Consider the following 20,789-nt stretch of genomic DNA (forward strand, 5'->3'; position numbering starts at 1 on the left):
TTAAAATGACCCGAGTCACTTACCCGCTCGGAAGCTGCCAGGATCCCACCCTCCATGATTCAACCTGCTCTCCTCAGCAGGCGGAAAGGACACCTGTCCAAAGATGGCAGGGTCCTTCTTTACATATGGATGTCAGGTCCCAATGATATAATTGGGATGCAACTGCAATTTTAACTCAGGCCTGCAGCTTCTGTTAGTGCGACTAAATCTATATCATCCTGTGAGATCATTCCTACTAATTCCCCCCCCCCCCAGTTACTTTCCTACACTCTGTGTATTTTATTATTCTTTCTTTGTATTTAAAGCTATACCTTTTTCCTTGATTTTTTTTGTCCAAGCTAACACGTAATTCCTTTATCTCAGTCTTTTTCCTACTTATAAATGGTTGATTTGATTTTCCTCCGCCAGTCTTTTTATTCCTTTATTCCTTCTGCATACTATCCTTTTTGCTGAATGCTTTTATTATTTGGATATTTCCCTCATCTATTTCTACCTTCTCTATTTGCGCTTTCAGCTTGATTTTGTTTTCCCTGCTCCCCTTCCTTCCTAGTTTAAATGATTCTTCATTTGTTTATTGATCCATAAAGATAAAATCAGTTAAAAAAATACTGTCAGCTCCTTAGGGAGCCTTTTGGTGTCAAAATAATATTAATCAATCCCCTCAGTATTCTATCTCAGCTTGCCAATCTGGTCATTTTTAGCTGTGATCGTAATTGACCTTCATACCTACACTAGTCACAGACGGTCTGACGGTACAATGACTACATGTTTAATTATGTTCAGTGAGCAGGTTCAGTGCATTTTTGCTCAACCATCTCTCTGCTCAGGTAGTATCAGCAGAATGGTATGTTCTAGAATTAACAATTCATAAACTGAATGATAGAAACAAAGAGAACATTTGTGGAAACCAGTAATGTGCAAACCTTTAGTGTCCTCTCTCCCAGCTCACTGAAGCTCATCCAAGTCAGAACATGGTGTTCTCACTCCCTTCCTTTTCACATATTAGTACTAGTTGATTGCAAAATAGTTTCCTTAATGGGTAGATCCCATTGGCATGCACTAAACATGACCTGTTTTTAAACTAGTAACATCTGTAATGAAGGCTAATATTCAGATGGGAAATATTTTACTGAGGCTTTCAGCTACATCGCTGATAAAATTTATTGCCTTTCTACCTTCCTCCTTGGCAGGTTTTACATTCAGATAATCACATTGTTTACTGGTGGGGTAATATTACAGAATATTAATAGGTTGCCATTTTAATTCTTCTGTAGTTTTCTCAGGAAAGTTTACAGATTAAGGGGTAGAAATTCGGTATCGCCCCGTTTGGGGCGCAATTATCGGCCGGGCGCAAAGTTTAGCGCCTGGCGCTAATTATCGCCTCCGACTGCAAACTTGGCTTCTATCGCTCCTGGAGGTGATTGGAGTGTGAAATCAGGTTGTAGTGGCGCTTCTTAGTTTCCAAACAGGCAGGCCACTGGGCTGTGGGGCTTTTAACATCGAGTAGACGCGTGTCGAAATAAAACGTTCCCAAACGTAGCTTTGTCTTTTAAATGGTTTACTATAACACTTAACAAACAGAATTACAAAGCAAACACGTATAAACGAACACGGTCAAAAACTGTACTGCTCCAAACCTCACAGCTTCTGCCTCTTTCACCACGTGCAGTTTAAAACTGTAAGATGGCTGCACCCATGTGTGGCTTAGGGACTGTTCCATTGTGGCAAGAATGAAGGGGGTGTCGGACTATACTACTGGAGCAAGAAAATAGGGGGTTTCTTAATACAATAAGTCGTTCAGGTAAATTAACTGTATTATGCCATTTAGCCACTATTTTAAAGTATTTTCTTAAGCTTTTATGGCTCTTACATTCCGGCCCCTAATTGACTAGGCACATGAAGCATATCAATTACTCAAACATTAAGAGTCATAAACTAATGAGTTCAACATATTTACAATACGAGTGTCCACTTTTTTCTTTCGTTCAGGAGCTTTTCACGCTGCTTCTTGTAGCAGGCAGAGCTTTGTGATCGGTCTCTCCAGGGTACTGGTCTTGGTTTGCAAACAGACGCGACGAACGACGCCTCTGGAGTCTGGCATGGTCTTAATTATTTTTCCCATCAACCAAGAATTTCTAGGGGCTGAATCATCCACAATTAAGACAATGTCTCCGACGATGAAGTTCCTCTTTATTTTGGACCATTTTTGACGCTCCTGTAGCAGAGGTAAGTATTCTCTTGTCCATCTGGTCCAGAAGAGGTCTGACATATACTGAACTTGCCTCCACTTCCGACGGGCATACAGATCTTCCTTTTTGAAGACTCCCGGGGGCATGGCTGGCTGTGTTTTCAACAACAACAGGTGGTTCGGAGTCAGGGCTTCGAGGTCATTGGGATCATCTGATGTCTTAGTTATCGGTCGGTCATTAATGATGGCTTCGACCTCGCACAGAACGGTTTGGAGTCCCTCGTCGTCCAGCGCTTGCTGCTTCAGTACAGAACTGAGTAGTTTTCTTACGGTGCGTATCTGTCTTTCCCAGACACCTCCGTGGTGGGATGCAGCCGGAGGATTGAAGATCCACTTAATTCCTGTTTGCATCATGGCTTCCTGTATTTTAAGCTGATTCCAACCTTCAATAGCTTCCCGTAGTTCTCTCTCCGCTCCGACGAAATTAGTGCCATTATCAGAACGCATAATGGACACCTGTCCTCTTCTACAGACAAAGCGCCGCAAGGCGTTAATACAGGAATCAGTGTCAAGCGTGTGTGCCACCTCAATATGAACTGCTCTGATGGTCAAACAAGTGAAAAGCACACCATATCTCTTGACAAGGCTCCGTCCTCGCTTTACCTCGAAAGGCCCGAAATAGTCCACCCCTACGTTTGTAAATGGGGGCTTGTCTGGTAACAAACGGTCTTCAGGCAGGTCTGCCATTTTCTGCTCCCCAGCTCTAGCGTGTAACCGTCTGCAAACAATACATTCAGAGAGTATTTTTCTTATTACGGAATTAGCTCCTAGAATCCAGTATCTTTGTCTTAGCTTCGCAAGCACGTGATTCCTCCCACTGTGTCCAATACTCTGGTGTATATGCTGAAGAATGAGAGTAGCAACCCGGAGGTCCTTAGAAAGGATAGCAGGATGCTTGGCCTCCTCTGGCATAGCAGATTTGTTTAGTCTCCCTCCCACCCTCAGTACTCCATCTTGCAGCGTAGGGTCCAGCTTGTAGATATGACTACCTTTCTTGATTGGAATATTTTGCTGTAGAGCTTCGGTTTCTTCTGGGTATCTTTGTCTTTGACTGAAGCAAACTATCTCCTTCTCAGCCTTGGCCAAATCCTCCACGGTCAATGAATTCTTGCTCAATGTGGTCTTGTGCTGATGCATATACTGCTGTAGAAGCATTCTCTGCTTATCAGGGTTACTTTCAGACTGACTGATAGTGGCTCGGTACTCTTTTCTCTTACCGCGCAGGTGTAGCAGCAACTCTTTCAACCTTAGAAACCATGCAACTGCTTTCCTCAACTGGTGCCATCCTGAGAAATGGTTAACAAGCTTGTTCACTGTGTCAAAGTTCTCTTTCGTAGTTATGAAATTTACTGTGACTGATCTCTTGACTTCGACGTCATCTTCAGTAATCTGACTTGGCATATCTGGTCTTTCTGGCCATGATCTCTCTGTTTCCAGCAGATAACTTGGGCCTTGTATCCAAGTTTCGCTCCTCATGAAGTTTTCAGCCTTCAATCCCCGTGAGGCTTGATCTGCTGGGTTTAATGAGGTGTTTACATACCTCCATTGAGATGGTTGTGTAGCTTCTCTAATGGATGAGATTCTGTTTGCTACGAAGGTCTTGAAGCGTATCTTCTCATTCTCTATATACTTCAGCACCGTCGTGCTATCCGTCCAGAAGACAGATTCTTCTAATGGGAGCTGTAACTCTTTACGCATCACCTGGTCAACTTTAACTGCAACAACCGCTGCCGTCAATTCCAGTCTCGGGATGGTGACCTGCTTCAGCGGAGCCACCCTGGATTTTCCCATGAGGAAGGCACAATGTTTCTGGCCCTGTTGATTTGTCAGCAAGAGGTAGGTAGCCGTGCCATAGCCGTCCTCACTGGCGTCCGAGAAATGATGTAGTTGAGCCGTCTTTGTAACTCCAAGACTCGCGGGCCTGATGCATCTACTGACGTTGAAGCTAGAAAGTTGTTGCAAATCTGTCAGCCATCTGTGCCATCTCTGAGCTTGACCTTCTGGGATATCTTCATCCCATCCTCTCTTGTCTCTACACAGCTCTCGTAGCATCAGCTTCACCGGCAGAATGAGTGGTGCCAGGAATCCGAGAGGGTCGTAGATGGAACTGACCACGGAGAGAATCCCTCGTCTTGTGGATGGTCTTTCGTTCACCATTATCCTGAAGTTGAACGTGTCTGACTCGATGCACCATTGTACACCAAGAGCTCTCTCGATAGGAGGGACATCGTGGTTCAGGTCCAGATCTTTGACTTCAGTGGCTCTTTCCTTTTCTGGGATAGAAGCTAGAACTGCTCTGCTGTTGCTTATCCACTTAGTCAGATGGAATCCTCCATTCGAACACAGAGTTCTAAGGTCTCTTGACAGTGCGATGGCATCGTCTTCTGTTGACACGGACTTCAGACAGTCATCGACATAAAAGTTTCTGAAGATTGTCTCCACAGCCTCTGATGGTGCTTTGCCCTTGCCATCTTCTGCAGTTTTTCTGAGAGCGTAGCTTGCACAGCTGGGAGATGATGTGGCTCCAAACAGGTGTACGGCCATTCTACATTCCACCATCGCTTCACTAACGTCGCCATCTGGCCACCAAAGGAAACGCAGAAGATCAGCATCTTCGTCAGGGATTCTGACTTGGTAGAACATTGATTCTATGTCTGCCATCATGGCAACGAGCTCTTGTCTAAACCTAGTCAAGACGCCAATGAGGGTATTAGTAAGATCAGGACCTTGAAGCAGCTGGTCATTCAATGAAGTTCCTCTGAATGAGGCGGCGCAGTCAAACACTACACGGATCTTTTTTTTCTTTGGGTGATACACCCCGTGATGAGGAATGTACCAGACCCTTCCATCGTCTCTGTTCAACTGTTCTTCGGGCACTTTTACAGCATAGCCTTTCGCTATGATGTTTCTCATGAAGTCTTTGTAGTCTTCGTGAAAGTCGGGGTTCTTGTTCAGCTTTCTCTTTAGACTGATGGCGCGTTGCTCTGCTATGCAGCGATTGTTCGGCATCTTCGCGGTCTGTCTTCTCAGTGGCAAACCAATGTGATAGTGGCCATCAATGAACTGTGTAGACCTTGTCACCAAACCCATGAACTGATGGTCTTCTTGTGACATCTCTGTCTTTTCCTCACAGCTGCGTTCTGAGAAGTCTGCGTTGAACTGCTGTATCAACAGCTCTTCAATGCTTGCGATAGAGATGCGATTAACTGTGACGTTTTGTCGTTCCTCCTTGTTCGACTTGTGGCCATCATCTCTCCTTACCGGTCCATTGATTACCCATCCAAGGGCTGTCCTGACGGCGTAGGGTCCGTCATCCTTGCTGTTTATCACCTGCCATGGCTCCATAGTTTTGTAGGCATTGGTTCCAATTAATAGGCCAATTTCTGCTTCAATGTATGAGAGACGCACCTTTTCTAGGTAGGGCCATCTATCCACATCCTTCTGCAGGGCTAGGTTCCCTATTCTAACAGGAATCTCCCTCTGTGTGAAAACATTAGGCAGGTCTATGAAGTCCTTCTCTTCAAGTCCACACACTTCTAGGTCTGACAGGATATAGCTTTGCATTGACTTCTCATGACCCATGGTGCGTAATAGGATTTCTGTTCTTCTGCCTCTAACGTTCAGCTGTCGCATGAGTGATTCTGTGCAGAACGTTGCTGAACTACCTGGATCCATGAAGGCGTAAGTCTCCACAACCTTCTCACTCCTCTTAGACTTGATCCTTACTGGTACGATGGCAAGAATACAGTCACTGTCACCGGCCCCAGTGAGTCCACAAGTCTCTGGTTCTAGCGACACCAGAGCACTTGAAACAACCTTCTCGTCGGTATTGTTTTCTTCACTCTTCTTAGAGACTTGTTCTTCTTTATGGATATGCAGCAGACTGGGATGTTTCCGAGTGCACTCTCTGCATGTTGTTCTTTGCTTACAGTTTCTACTCAGGTGCCCCTGAGAGAGACATCCAAAACATAGGCCGTTGTACTTCAGGAATTCGATTCTGTCCTTATGTGGCTGTGCTTTGATGTTGCTGCAGAAATCCAATGTATGATTCTTCTGGCAGAATAAGCATGGCTTCTGAAAGGCATTAGCAGGCGTCACTGTGCTGCTCTTTTTGGGAGATGAGTTCTGGGGCCTTTCTTCCTCGGCCTGAGTGACGATAGTTGCAAAGCTGCTTCCCCTGGAACCATCTTTCCTGAGAGTCTTTGATTCAGCAGGCTTGGCTTTCACTCTTCCATCGGTGGTCGGGCTGACATCCTGGATGTTTCCAAACAATGGGTCCCTAGCAATTTTAGCCTGTTTGTCTATGAAATTCACTAAGTCTGCAAACCTGGCTCTACTTTTCCGTCTCTCCATTATCTCAAAGGCTGTTCTTCTCCATTGTTCTCTCATCCTGTAAGGAAGCTTAGAGATGACGATTCTCATAGTCGTAGGATTGTCCATCTCTTCCATGAATTCAACATCCTCCATGGTGTTGCGACATCCTATGAGGAAGAGAACATATGCGTTCAATGCCTCTCCGTCTTCCGATCTGATCTGTGGCCACTTGGTAGCCTTTTCGATATATGCAGTGGCTATCTTCAGCTCGTTACCATAGTGCTCCTGCAGCAACTTCCTGGCTTCTATGTATCCCCGGTCCGGTCTCATGTGTTCACAGCTTCTGACCAGGTCTTGTGGTTTACCACTGGTGTACTGTCCCAGGTAGTACAACTTATCACTGCTGCTCTCTGTCTTGGAGTCAATGGCTTGTTCAAAGGATCTGATGAAGGGCTTATACTTGAGTGGGTCGCCTTGGAACACTGGTATGTCTCTTTGAGGGAGTCGAAACAGATTCTGTTGTTTTACAAGCATCTCTGTAATTTCGTTCTGACGTTGCATCACTCGGTATAGGCTTCTCCCTGTGTCTTCAGGCCTCTGGTGGTCATCAGCAGGGTCTAGTCTAGACCGTCTGACGTCTGGGGTAGCATCACGTGCTCCTGTTAGTGGAGAGGCCACTCTTCCATGCTGTAATGCCGGGGAATTGCTTTCGGGCTCTGTTGTAACTCTTGAAGGTGCCCTGGATCCAACTCTATGTGGCAACGTTGACTGGCAGTGGCTCCCGCCGTCCCGTGAGCCTTCATAATCTTCGTACGCACTCAACCTGGCATCTGAGACCTCGATAGCTGTTTTCATCTCCAGCCATTCTTTCTTTGCCTGCACCTGGGCCCGCTGGGCCTGCACTTGGGCCTGTTGGGCCTGCACTTGGGCCTGCAGTTGGGCCTGTTGGGCCTGCAGTTGAGCCTGCAGTTGGGCCTGTTGGGCCTGCAGTTGGGCCTCTTGGACCTGCAGTTGGACCTCTTCCCGTTCAAGAGCTTGCTTCTCATCTAAAGATGCTGCGCGCGCCATCAACGCCGCCCGTTCAGCCTCCGCTCTCATGCGTCGCGCCGAGCTTGTGGTAGAAGCGACTGACCTGCGTCCAGAAACAGAGCTACCTTCTTTTCGATTTTTGCTCGGTCTCGCGGAAGTCTCTGAAATGCTATCGTCTGGTCCGACTCCATCGTCAACCTTATCTTTCTCTGCTGTATCAGCACCTTGATGAATTTTTAACATCCACTGCTCCGTGGCCTTGATATAGTCCTTAATGCTGGTTGATTTAAGATCAAACCAGTCGTGCTGATCAGTGTTTCCCTCTTCTTCAGACAGAAGTGCTAATACATCTTCATTGAGTATATTAAATTCTTCATGCAGCTTGGAGAAATCGTAATACATCATGTCTTCAGCTTTCTTAATATTAGCATTATCTTCCATGAGACGATCAATTATCTTCATTTTTCCAGTTATCTGAACTAATTTAGCCTTCCTTGCACCTATGCTTCTATGTAACTTCTCTTCCCTTGCCTTTGGGGTGAGCTTTATTTCCCTCTTTTGGCCAGCAATCCTTCTGGCTGGGGGAAGCTCCTGGCTCCTTAAGGCCTCGGCCATTTTACCCGCAGCTCTTATTTAGCTTCTCAACAGAATGAACAAAGCAAGTAACAGTCACTGTACCTTCGCTTTCTTAAATTGTCGTCTGGCTCCGTGACCATTCATGTATACGTTCGCCGACGATTCCGTCCCTTCCTTCTTAGGGAGCTAGTTTTTGACTAATGTAGTGGCGCTTCTTAGTTTCCAAACAGGCAGGCCACTGGGCTGTGGGGCTTTTAACATCGAGTAGACGCGTGTCGAAATAAAACGTTCCCAAACGTAGCTTTGTCTTTTAAATGGTTTACTATAACACTTAACAAACAGAATTACAAAGCAAACACGTATAAACGAACACGGTCAAAAACTGTACTGCTCCAAACCTCACAGCTTCTGCCTCTTTCACCACGTGCAGTTTAAAACTGTAAGATGGCTGCACCCATGTGTGGCTTAGGGACTGTTCCATTGTGGCAAGAATGAAAGGGGTGTCGGACTATACTACTGGAGCAAGAAAATAGGGGGTTTCTTAATACAATAAGTCGTTCAGGTAAATTAACTGTATTATGCCATTTAGCCACTATTTTAAAGTATTTTCTTAAGCTTTTATGGCTCTTACACAGGTGCTACACATCTTTCTTAAGGTGCTAATGCTGAGGAGCGAGGCGCTACCTCAGAGCGCTGGCGAAGTCCATATGATGTCTGTCAACAATGGAACACAGACACATTGGCGCCGGCCAGTTCTTAAAGGGGAGGGTTGTTCTTGCTCCCCATCCACACCCTGCTCATTGCAGCCTTGAATCTTGACCTGGAGAGACCTGTACATCAAATCTGCTGGAAAGAACAATGGAGAGGCCCAGGGAAAGAGCTCAGAGTGCAGCCCCCATAGTCTCTTCCAAATCGATGCAAGGAAGATCAAATCAAAATGAACCTGCAAAGTGCTGCTCAGTACCCAAAACTCCTCAACACAGCATTGAATATCTCCAGAAGTCTCTCTCTCTCACTTAGAGTGCATAGTGCAAAACTGTCACCGACAAAAAAAGGCAGGAAGCGGTCACCTTTTAAACAGTGCTCCCGCAGTCCCTTCCCGACTGCAAAACGTTCCCCTCAATGGAATGAAACTGAAATGAATTCCAGTAGAATCTGCTGAAGAGATATATGGAGAAGATTTCCTCTGGTTACTGTGATAGTGCCATCTTCAATGGGCCAGAAATTCGTGACCAAAGGCGTGAGTACGGTCGGGGTACTCACGCATCTGGTCGTTGGAAATGCCGGCGTTCAGCATGAACAGCGCATGCGGGGAACGCCGGCACTTCCAGACCTCGGAACAAAGGGGTTCATAGGCACAGCGCGTGCGACTGCACAGGCAGCGCTTGCGCAGTGAACTTCGTAGATTTCATTCATGGATTCAGTGAGGGTAAGTCCTTACAAGTTACACTTGAAAAAAGCAGGTGTAAAGTTGTTCCAAGGCTGCGGAGGAAGATATATTTTATCGTGGAGCTTCTGAAAGGCAATATTTTTGTTTGGGAAAGGGAGGGAAGTTATTTTAAGAAATTTTAAGTAAGTTTTAAAGTTTAAATTTTTGTTTTTAAACGGGTTTTCAGAACGGTAGGTAGAAGGAGCAATTGTGGCTGTGTGAATGGAATGTGAGAATGAGTGTTCTAAAATGAGTAATGTAACATTTCCAGCACTTTTAAGAAAGAAACTTTTCATCAGTAATAAGTAATTATGTATGTATGTCCGCATATATTCCTTTACGTATATGTATGTATGTTTTATATTCCTTTACTAATGTGTATGAATGTATGTTTTTAATTATGATTTTCCAATAAGTTACTTTCGCTGAAAGTCATAATTAAATAATACATTCATACACATAAGTAAAGGAATATATACATAACACGCAAAGGAGTATATACAGACATACATACTTTCAGAAGCTCCACGATAAGAAATATCTTCCTCCGCAGCCTCTGGAGCAACTGTACCCATGCTTTTTTCATGTGTAAGTTGTAAGGACTTGACCTCACTGAAATCATGAATGAAAGCGGCGAATTTTACTGCGCACGCGTTTTGCCTCTGAACCCCTTCATTCAGAGGACAGGAAATGCCGGTTTTCCCCGCATGCGCTGTGCATGCTGAAAACCGGCATTTCCTCCGGCCAGACGCGTAAGTACCCCGACCGTACTCGCGCATTTGGAAGGGAATTACTGGGCCAACATTTTACATGTAAAAAAAATGAAAAATTTAACAATTGCACGATTTGCCCCCTCGCATCTGCGACTGAGGGTCCAAGGAGGTGCATTGCGCAAGAGGTCATCGTCGTACATATCCTCACACTGTTCCCTTTCGGGAACTGTATGAAGTGGTGGAAGGATTTATGGCCGTGATTAATGCTCATTCTGTGACCGTAACCATCTTTGAACCAGCCATTAGGGTGGTTAGTCCTATGGCGTGAGGGTTTTACGGGCTCCCACAACCCATCTGAGGGGGGGGGGAGGCCACCCACACCCACGCACGCAAGTATCCCGCTGGATGTCCACCCAGAATTTATAGTTGGAGCTCCGACTCCACTTGCCGGGACTGTCTGGAGTGGGGTTCGAAACCCTACTCCTTCTGGCCCAGCGGCGGGGATGCTTACTGCTACGCAAAAGGCCCACTCCGCACAAAAGGTGACATCCATACGTTTCCTGCGCCTTTTCCCTCCCCGTGACTGGAGCCCTATGCTGCCACTTGAAAGACCAAGCTATCATCTGCCCTTTTTGCGGCGCCTTTGACTTCTCATTACCAATGATGAGCAGGCGCTGCGCCTCCACCTCCTTGAGGAGATTGCTGAGGTCATCATCAGTTCAATTGTGAGTTCTTTTAATGCCGTGAATTGTGCTCATTCCAGCCATTTCACGTTGCTAATCGGATTGGGCCTTTGGCATAGCGGTAGGATCCCCGCCGCTGGGCCAGATCAGGGTAGGGTTTCGAACCCCGCTCCAGACAGTCCCGGCAAGTGGAGTCGGAGCTCCAGCTCTAAATTCTGGGTTGACATCCAGTGGGATATTTGCGTCCGTGGGTGTGGGTGGCCCCCCCTCCTTGTATAGCTTGTGGGAGCCCGTAAAACCCTCCCGCCATAGGACTAACTGCCCTAATGGCTGATTCAAAGATGGTTACGGTCACGGAATGAGCGTTAATCATGGCCATAAATCCTTCCACCACTTCATACAGTTCCCCAAAGGGAACAGTGTGAAGACACGTATGACGACGACATTGCTAAATAAATACATGGAATTAAAAAAATTCTTTTAGGGCTTTTAAAAGTCTTTAAATTGCTTTAATTCTGTATAAAACTACTTCAGATTCTTCAAAATAATGTAAACGTTTTTAAAATTTTATAAAAGTTCACAAAACATTCATAAAATAGCAGATAACTTACTTTCCCTGCAGCTGTGTAATTACAAAGTCCTCTGCAGCTGCTTGGAGAGATTGGGGGCGTGTCCTACTACAATGAGACCTTAAGGGGCGTGTCTCACTTGCACTGCACGCTCCAGGCTTTGCGCTGGCTGCACTCCTGCGCGGCGTGACGTCATACGCTGCCCGGGATTCTTCTTTTTGAAACACCAATTCCAGGCGTCCCTGGAGGTGATCGGCAGGAGCGTCGGGTAAGTGCATATACGGGGCTTGCACGCGCGGCAAGCCCCGTTCACGAATTTCTGGCCCATAATAGTGGGAAGATTTCCTCTGCTAGATTCTTTTAGAACACACTTATGATTTCTAGAAACAGATGGCATTGAAAATCTTCCCCACTATACTTACAATGTCATTAAAGCATACTGACCAGAGGAAATTTCCCTCACTACATTTAAGTTTGCAATGCTGAATCTTATGAGTAATTTGTAATATTTTTGATTTTTATCCTTCTTCAATTCTGTGATTGAAGAACACATGAAACAAAAAAATGAATACCTTACTGCAACCACAAGTGAATTTCAAATATAGATTCACAACAGTCACATGGGCGAGTGAAGTGCTTCACAGTAAGCGCTGTGTTATGACATTAAGGGCACTGCTTCTCACTGAGACCCAGGAGGGGACCACCCGGCTTCATTTTCAGTAATGGAAGGGAATGAAGGGGTATTAGACTAGTAATTATTATTGTGAATGTTAGGGGACAGATTTTTTTCTTTCCTGCTAGATTATTGCTGTTTCATGAACCCTACAGCATTAGATTGGCGTCCATCACTAAGGCTGCCTTACTTCCACCTCGCCTCTGACTTTACCTTACTCACACTGTCACTGATACCCTTATCTGTGCTTGTTACCTCCAGGCTCAACTGCTCCAAAGCTTTCATTGTTAACCTCCTAAGCTCCACTCTACATAAATTCTAATTTGTGCAAAACTCCATGCCCATATCCTATCCTGCACTAAGTCCTGCTCACCCATATCCCCTGTCCTTGCCTGTCTCCATTGGTTCCCCATCAATTAATTCAAAATCAGTGTACTCTTCCTTTAAGCACCAAGCAATCAAAATAATGAAAATGTACAGTGACTTTAAATATCTATATATAGATAACCTGAACAATATTTTGTGTTGCCTTTTTATTAAATTTAGCAAGTGCTGATTACATAAGAGAAATTAACTAAATTAATTACCATGTCCAGCTTGTTGGCCGCGATTTTGCCAGTGCTCAACCGACGGGATGGGTGGCGGGTCAGCTATGAAATTTAAAATGATTGACAGCAAATCTTTACACAAGTCTCCATCCAGTCTGACCTCATTACTTCTCCCACCATTGACAGATCGCTTCTGTCATTTCAAGTTCACCTGCCATTTATCCCATCAGCATGGGTACAGTTTATACACTCTTACCTTGGTCCTCAGAATTTGACCACAATCAGCCCCAACACCAGCAGCACCAACAACAACACCAACCTTCTCCACAATCACCTGATGCTACACAGGACACAAAGCATCAGCACCCGACCACATTGCTGCCCAGGACGTCAGGGATGGCCTCACCATGGCCAGATTTACTTCATTTGACACTGCACACCCTGGTTGCCACATGATGTGCCAGGTTGGCACCACCCCACACCAGCACCATAAAGCATCCCTACAATGCCCAAGCTATTCCTTTCACACTCGTCAATATTGCGGGGGGCGGGTACAGTTATATCTCACCATTCACTGCAATTCACTAAGCTACTTCCAAAGGTGCACACCAATCTGTCCAAGAAAGCAAAGTGTTGAAAATAAAGATTTCAATGTTTGACAGCACATTAAGAGAAACTTCACATGAACATTGGCTAAAACACACAAGTGCCTACCCTTGTGTGTTGTTAGTTGGTATGATTGGACTAGGATGAGGGTGAGTGTGAGGGGTGGCTAGTGAGATGGGGAAGTGATAATGTAGATAGGGAGGGATGGGTGGAGGTGCAAGGTAAGTTGGTGTGAGTAAGGATGTGCAGGAGTAGGGTAGGGAAGGCAGAGCGATGGGGATGTGAAGAGTGGCACAGCAGGTTGAGTGTGGCTTTGCAGTAATGTTTTGTGATCTACTGAGATCATTGAAAGGTTTGCGCCACTGCAGCCTGGTCCTTCTGACGAGATTCCTGCTTGTTTCCTCCTGTGCAATGTGGAAACAGGCTGCATTGGTCTCCTGGGGAGGTCTCTTCCGCCTATTGGAAGGGAGGAGAACCTCCCTGCATGCTGTGACTCCCTCCATAAGCATATCGAGGGAGTCATGGGAGAGCCTGGGTGCAGCTGTGCACCACTGTGCAGTGCTTGTCAGTGTTTGCAGCACCTCAATGCTGTAGAACACTGACAGCACAACTGTCAAAGTAAATTTGCACATGGTCCCTTTATGGAAACCAGCTGATGACGTGTCATCAAATGTTATCATCAGACCCGTTTCCTTCAATTGGCTGGGAAACTCGCTGGGTGGACTTAACAAGCCCAATCAGGGGAAAGTCATGTCGGAGGCTGGGATGGAGCCAGCAGCAAGGCCACCGACGTTGCCTGCCACAGATCCACCGAGGTAGGAAAAATCGTGGCTGTAGTGTCAAGAAGCTAAATAAACTTTAACAATTGAAGCTGAATCATCCTATATTAATGATTGCATCTCAACTGACATTCATTCAACTCCCTTGCGCTACCTGGCTCAACAACATCCCTAAGCTACAATCCCTAATAATGTCATTCACACTTATTGGGGCAGTAATTCCTCCCCAAACGCGTGAGTACGGAAGGGGTACTCACGCGTCTGGCTGGAGGAAATGCCGGTTTTCAGCATGCACAGCACATGCGCTGAAAACCGGCATTTCCTCTCCTCTAACCCAAGAGGTGAAGAGGCTAGCACGTGCGCTGTAGGGGGCAGTGCGTGCGTCTTGGATTTCCTCTGTTTTGGGGGATTTGCGCATGTGTAAAGGCCTCCGGTCTTTATGCTTGTAAAAAGCACACGTAAGTATTTATTTTTACAGGTAAGTGGTGTATTAGTGCAATTTAGAATTTTTTTTTCCACAGGTTTATTATTTTAAAGAATCTACAATAAGGTAAGTTTAGTTTTTATTAAAAATTTATTTTTTTCAAAAAAAAAAAATTATTGTTTAAATTATTTTTTTTAACTTATTTATACTTAATTTAATGATTGGGATGTTTTTTTTAAATTTTATTTAAAGTTTAAGTAGTGTTTTGGGGTGCAGTACTTTTCATGAGTTTGACAGTTCTTACTCTCAAATTTATTGGCTGAACAGTGCTCACCTGATCCCAGCCGGCACATCGCACTAACTACGCCGCTGGGTCAGGTTAGCACAGCGCGCCGACATCAGAACCGGGCCACTGACAGGAAATCCACTGCGGGCCAGGTTTCAGATGTCGGCGCACCGGGTAAGTGCACATCGGGGGCTTGCACGCGCGGCAAGCCCCCGACACCAAGTTCTGGGCCAATATGTAAAGTATTTTTTAAACACCACCAACACCCAAAGAAACAAGTTTTATGTTAATTCCTTGCAATTGCCTCATTTTCCTCTTCTCTCCTGAAAATGCTAACTCACAGTTTCAGGTGCATCTGTAGCCCCAGCAAGAGCTACTGGATAGCACTCATGGGACAGGAGCCATGGCTGATTTCACCCCCCACCCCCAGCCCACAGGCACTGAGGCCAACTGTAGTATCACAATTGGGAACAACTAACGTAGCACAGAGCAGGAATTGAACTTGTAGCATTCTGGTCTGTATAGCTTAGTACTTCAAATATTCCGATGTAACTTTGCAATAAAATGTTTCTCCCAGATCTCTAATTGCAAAAGTTATGTGAACACAAGTTAATTTCTCACTGACATTCTTTTACTTTAGCAAGTTCACTGCATATAGTTTGTTTATAACAGGCATATTCTGTTCTAGTTTGTGAACTTGTACATATTTGCCAATCCAGAACAGTAATTTTTAATTACTAGTACTTTAAGACAAAATAAGTTTATTTTTGGTCTGTTTCATATTTTATGTAAGAAATCACACAACACCAGGTTATAGTCCAACAGCTTTATTTGAAATCACAAGCTTTCGGAGCGCTGCTCCTTCGTCAGGTGAAGTGGAGAGATGCATAAAAACACAGCTTATATAGTCAGAGAATAATGTCAGATGTTTACAGGTAATCTTTCTAACTGCCATTTATCACACCTCGGCAGAGAGATAATCACAGCAATCAAAGGTGTAAATGGTGTCCAAACAGGTCAGTCAGGAAAACATTACATCAAAGAACAATGATGTGGGGTCACAAGGGGTCAAATGTTGCAGATGCTGGGGTCTGTATGAAAAACAAAAAAACAGACAAAAAACATTTTTTTTGCTGGAAATCACAGCAGGTCCGGCCGCATCTGTGTGGAGAGAACAAGCCAACGACGACTCGAGTCTGGATGACCCTACGTCAGGTGGGGTTACATGTAGCGTGACATGAATCCAAGATCCCGGTTCAGGCCGTCCTCATGGGTGTGGAACTTGGCTATCAGTTTCTGCTCGATGATTTTGCGTTGTCGTGTGTCTCGAAGGCCGCCTTGGAGAATGCTTACCCGAAGATCGGAGGCTGAATGTCCTTGACTGCTGAAGTGTTCCCCAACTGGGTGGGAACACACCTGCCTGGTGAATGTTGCGCAGTGTCCGTTCATCCGTTGTCGCAGTGTCTGCATGGTCTCGCTGATGTACCATGCTCCGGGGCATCCTTTCCTGCAACGTATGAGGTAGACAACGTTGGCCGAGTCACATGAGGATGTACCATGTACCTGGTGGGTGGTGTCCTCAGGTGTGATGATGGTATCTGTGTTGATGATCTGGCATGTCTTGCAGAGGTTGCCGTGGCAGGGTTGTGTGGTGTCGTGGTCGCTGTTCTCCTGAAAGCTGGGTAATTTGCTGTGAACGATGGTCTGTTTGAGGTTAGGCGGCTGTTTGAAGGCGAGTAGTGGAGGCGTGGGGATGGCCTTAGCGAGGTGTTCATCGTCATCGATGACATGTTGAAGGCTGCAAAGAACATGGCGTAGTTTCTCCGCTCCGGGGAAGTACTGGACGACGTACAGTTGTGTCCCGTGTTTGTCTTCTGAGGAGGTCTATGCGATTTTGCGCTGTGGCCCGTCGGAACTGTTGATCGACGAGTCGAGCGTCATATCCCGTTCTTACGAGGGCGTCTTTCAGCGTTTGTAGGTGTCCATCGCGTTCCTCCTCGTCTGAGCAGATCCTGTGTATTCGCAGGGCTTGTCCATAGGGGATGGCTTCTTTAACATGGTTAGGGTGGAATCTGGAGAAGTGGAGCATCATGAGGTTGTCCGTGGGCTTGCGGTAGAGTGAAGTGCTGAGGTGTCCGTCTTTGATGGAGATTCATGTGTCCAAGAATGAAACCAATTCTGAGGAATAGTCCATGGTGAGTTTGATGGTGAGATGGAACTTATTAATGTTATCGTGTAGTCTTTTCAGTGATTCTTCGCCGTGGGTCCATAGGAAGAAAATGTCGTCGATGTATCTGGTGTATAGTGTTGGCTGGAGGTCCTGTGCAGCGAAGAAGTCTGCTCGAACTTGTGCATGAAGTTGTTGGCGTACTGGGTGCGAATTTGGTCCCCATGGCTGTTCCGTGTGTTTGGGTAAAGAACTGGTTGTCGAAGGTGAAGAGATTGTGGTCAAGGATGAAGCGGATGAGTTGTAGGATGGCGTCTGGAGATTGGCTGTTGTTGGTGTTGAGTACTGAGGCTGTCGCAGCAATGCCGTCATCGTGGGGGATACTGGTGTAGAGTGCCGAGGCGTCCATCGTGGCGAGGAGTGTTCCTGGTTCGACTGGTCCGTGGGTGCTGAGTTTCTGTAAGAAGTCTGTAGTGTCACGACAGAAGCTGGGGGTTCCCTGTACAATGGGTTTCAGGATGCCCTCGACGTATCCAGAGAGGTTCTCACACAGGGTTCCGTTGCCTGATATGATAGGGCGTCTGGGTGTGTTGGCTTTGTGTATCTTTGGGAGGCAGTAGATGTCTCCCACGCGGGGAGTACGTTGGACGAGAGTGTGTAGGATGCTTTGAAGGTCTGGATCGAAGGTCTTGATCAGTCTGTTGAGTTGGTGGGTGTGTTCTTTGGTCGGATCTGCGGGTAACTGTCTGTAGTGTTCCTGGTTGTCCAGTTGTCGGTATGCTTCTTTGCAATAGCCCATTCTGTTCTGTATGATGATGGCTCCTCCTTTGTCTGCTGGTTTGATGACGATGTTGCGGTTGGTCTTGAGAGCATGGATGGCGTTGCGTTGTGCTCGGGTGACATTTTGGACTGTCTTGTGAGTGCAGCTGATGAATCTGGCATTGATGCATCTCCTGACAGCTTGAGCATACATGTCAAGCTGAGGGCAGCGACCCTCCGGAGGGGTCCAATTTGACTCTTTCTTCTTCGGTTGCTGCACTGCGGATCCCTCTGTCTGCTGGTCCGGATCATTGATTGTCTCATTGGGTTCGCTGCTGACATCTTGGGATTTGTGGAAGAATTCCCGGAGCCTCATTCTCCTGATGAATTCCTCTGTGTCTGCCGCGGACCGATGGGGTCCATTTTGGTGGTGGGGCAGAAATTGAGCCCTCGGCTGAGAACTTCAATTTCATCTGGTTGAAGGGTGTGGTCGGACAGGTTGACGATGGACTTCCCTGTGGTTGCTTAGTTGCTGCTGCTGGTGATGCCGAGTTTCTCAAGCTTCCTGTTCTTGGTGTGCATGTAGACAGCGTAGTTCCGTTGCCTCGTCTGTTTGGCGGTATCTCGTAGCTGGTCTGCTGTGTCCTGAGCACAAGCTGAGAACATGGACTCCATCTCGGTTTCGAGGTTGCGGCGTCTGCTGTAGAGCTGGTGTACGAGATGGTTGAGGAGTGTGCGAGAGGTACGACGGCAGAGTCTCTCAGCGTAGTCTGTGTTGTAGGTCGACTTGAGTGGGTTCGTGATCTGTAGTCCTTTCGGGATCTTGTCTGCTTTCTTGCATCTCTGTGGAAACTTGATGTCTGTGTCAATATGCGCGATCTTCTTGGAGACCCTCTCCACTTTGAGCCGGCAGTTTGTGGTGTCGATAGTAGACATGGTGTGGAGATGCCGGTGTTGGACTGGGGTGGACAAATGTAAGAAATCACACAACACCAGGTTATAGTCCAACAGCTTTATTTGAAATCACAAGCTTTCGGAGCGCTGCTCCTTCATCAGGTGAAGTGGAGAGATGCATAAAAACACAGCTTATATAGTCAGAGAATAATGTCAGATGTTTACAGGTAATCTTTCTAACTGCCATTTATCATACCTCGGCAGAGAGATAATCACAGCAATCAAAGGTGTAAATGGTGTCCAAACAGGTCAGTCAGGAAAACATTACATCAAAGAACAATGATGTGGGGTCACAAGGGGTCAAATGTTGCAGATGCTGGGGTCTGTATGAAAAACAAAAAAACAGTCAAAAAATTTTTTTTTGCTGGAAATCACAGCAGGTCCGGCCGCATCTGTGTGGAGAGAACAAGCCAACGACGACTCGAGCCTGGATGACCCTACGTCAGGTGGGGTTACATGTAGCGTGACATGAATCCAAGATCCCGGTTCAGGTCGTCCTCATGGGTGCGGAACTTGGCTATCAGTTTCTGCTCGATGATTTTGCGTTGTCGTGTGTCTTGAAGGCCGCCTTGGAGAATGCTTACCCGAAGATCGGAGGCTGAATGTCCTTGACTGCTGAAGTGTTCCCCGACTGGGAGGGAACACTCCTGCCTGGCGATTGTTGCATGGTGTCCGTTCATCCGTTGTCGCAGTGTCTGCATGGTCTCGCTGATGTACCATGCTCCGGGGCATCCTTTCCTGCAACGTATGAGGTAGACAACGTTGGCCGAGTCACATGAGTATATGTACTATATAAGCTGTGTTTTTATGCATCTCCCCACTTCACCTGACGAAGGAGCAGCGCTCCGAAAGCTTGTGATTTCAAATAAAGCTGTTGGACTATAACCTGGTATTGTGTGATTTCTTACATTTGTCCACCCCAGTCCAACACCGGCATCTCCACACCATGGCTCATATTTTATGTGAAAACAATCCTTTTATTTTGAGGAAAATCAGCTTTAACAGTCGGTCAAATATATCATGTTACCCTAATCTATTGTCTGTGCGACAATCTAAATAAGTTACTGCTTCAAACATGTGCTGTCTTGCTCGAATCACTGTGCTGAAGGATTTTCATGTAAACATGAGCAGACTCGAGAGAACCTGTTAGAATGATTAACCTCTGTTTTTGAAAGAAACCTGTTTGAAACATGTGAATAGAGATCTCATATTTTTAAACTTAGAAACCTAGGATAAAGGCCAAGGTCTATAGACACGACTACAATGGGAAAGAGCAGGAGAGAAAAGTTAAATAAAAAAGTAAAGTAGTAGTTAGGTAATGCCAAGTTTCTGTTTTAGAAGCTTGTAAGTTGTAAGAGGATCTCTGATGAGTTATTTTTTTCTGGTAACCCGCTGTCTAACATATTCCGGGGCTAGTTCACTGTAGCCAATAATCTGTGTAAATAAGAATAATGGTTCTAAAATACAACACAAAAGGAATTTACATAAACTCATCAAGCAGTGTGTTACCAAAGGTTATTAAACCTACTGGTTGGTAATTGATGACATTTGTTCAGTATTTGTAATTGTTTAACTTTGTCAGTGGAAGGAAAGAACACTGTCACTTTATAAAAGTTACATTTTATGAATTTTCTAAGTTAAAGAGTAATTGACATTGCTAGCACCCCTTAAAAAAGCTAAAATACCTGGAAGAATTATTAACTTTAATATTCTTCTGTTTATTTTGGCCATTCTGATTTTCTTTTGAATACATATGTTCAAGCAGTGAATGTCAATAGCACCATTGCAATAACTACTTGGAGGAGCTACTGAGCCTGTGTGAGAGACTTGGATTAATAAACACAATTAAAAGTGATGCATCATTGGATTAAAGAGAGACTATCTTCATGAAAAAGTGTTTAACAAAAAGTTATTTTGAGATGTCTGTCTTGTATTATAGTAGGAATACGCAAATCTGAAAAACCATAAAAAATGAACAATATGGACATGAATAAATGACATCACAGAACAGTAGAACTGCACAGATAACATT

The sequence above is a fragment of the Somniosus microcephalus genome, chromosome 1 (genome assembly GCF_052327205.1).
Source record: "Somniosus microcephalus isolate GS21.2 chromosome 1, FLI_Smic_1.0, whole genome shotgun sequence".
NCBI classification, from domain to species: domain Eukaryota; kingdom Metazoa; phylum Chordata; class Chondrichthyes; order Squaliformes; family Somniosidae; genus Somniosus; species Somniosus microcephalus.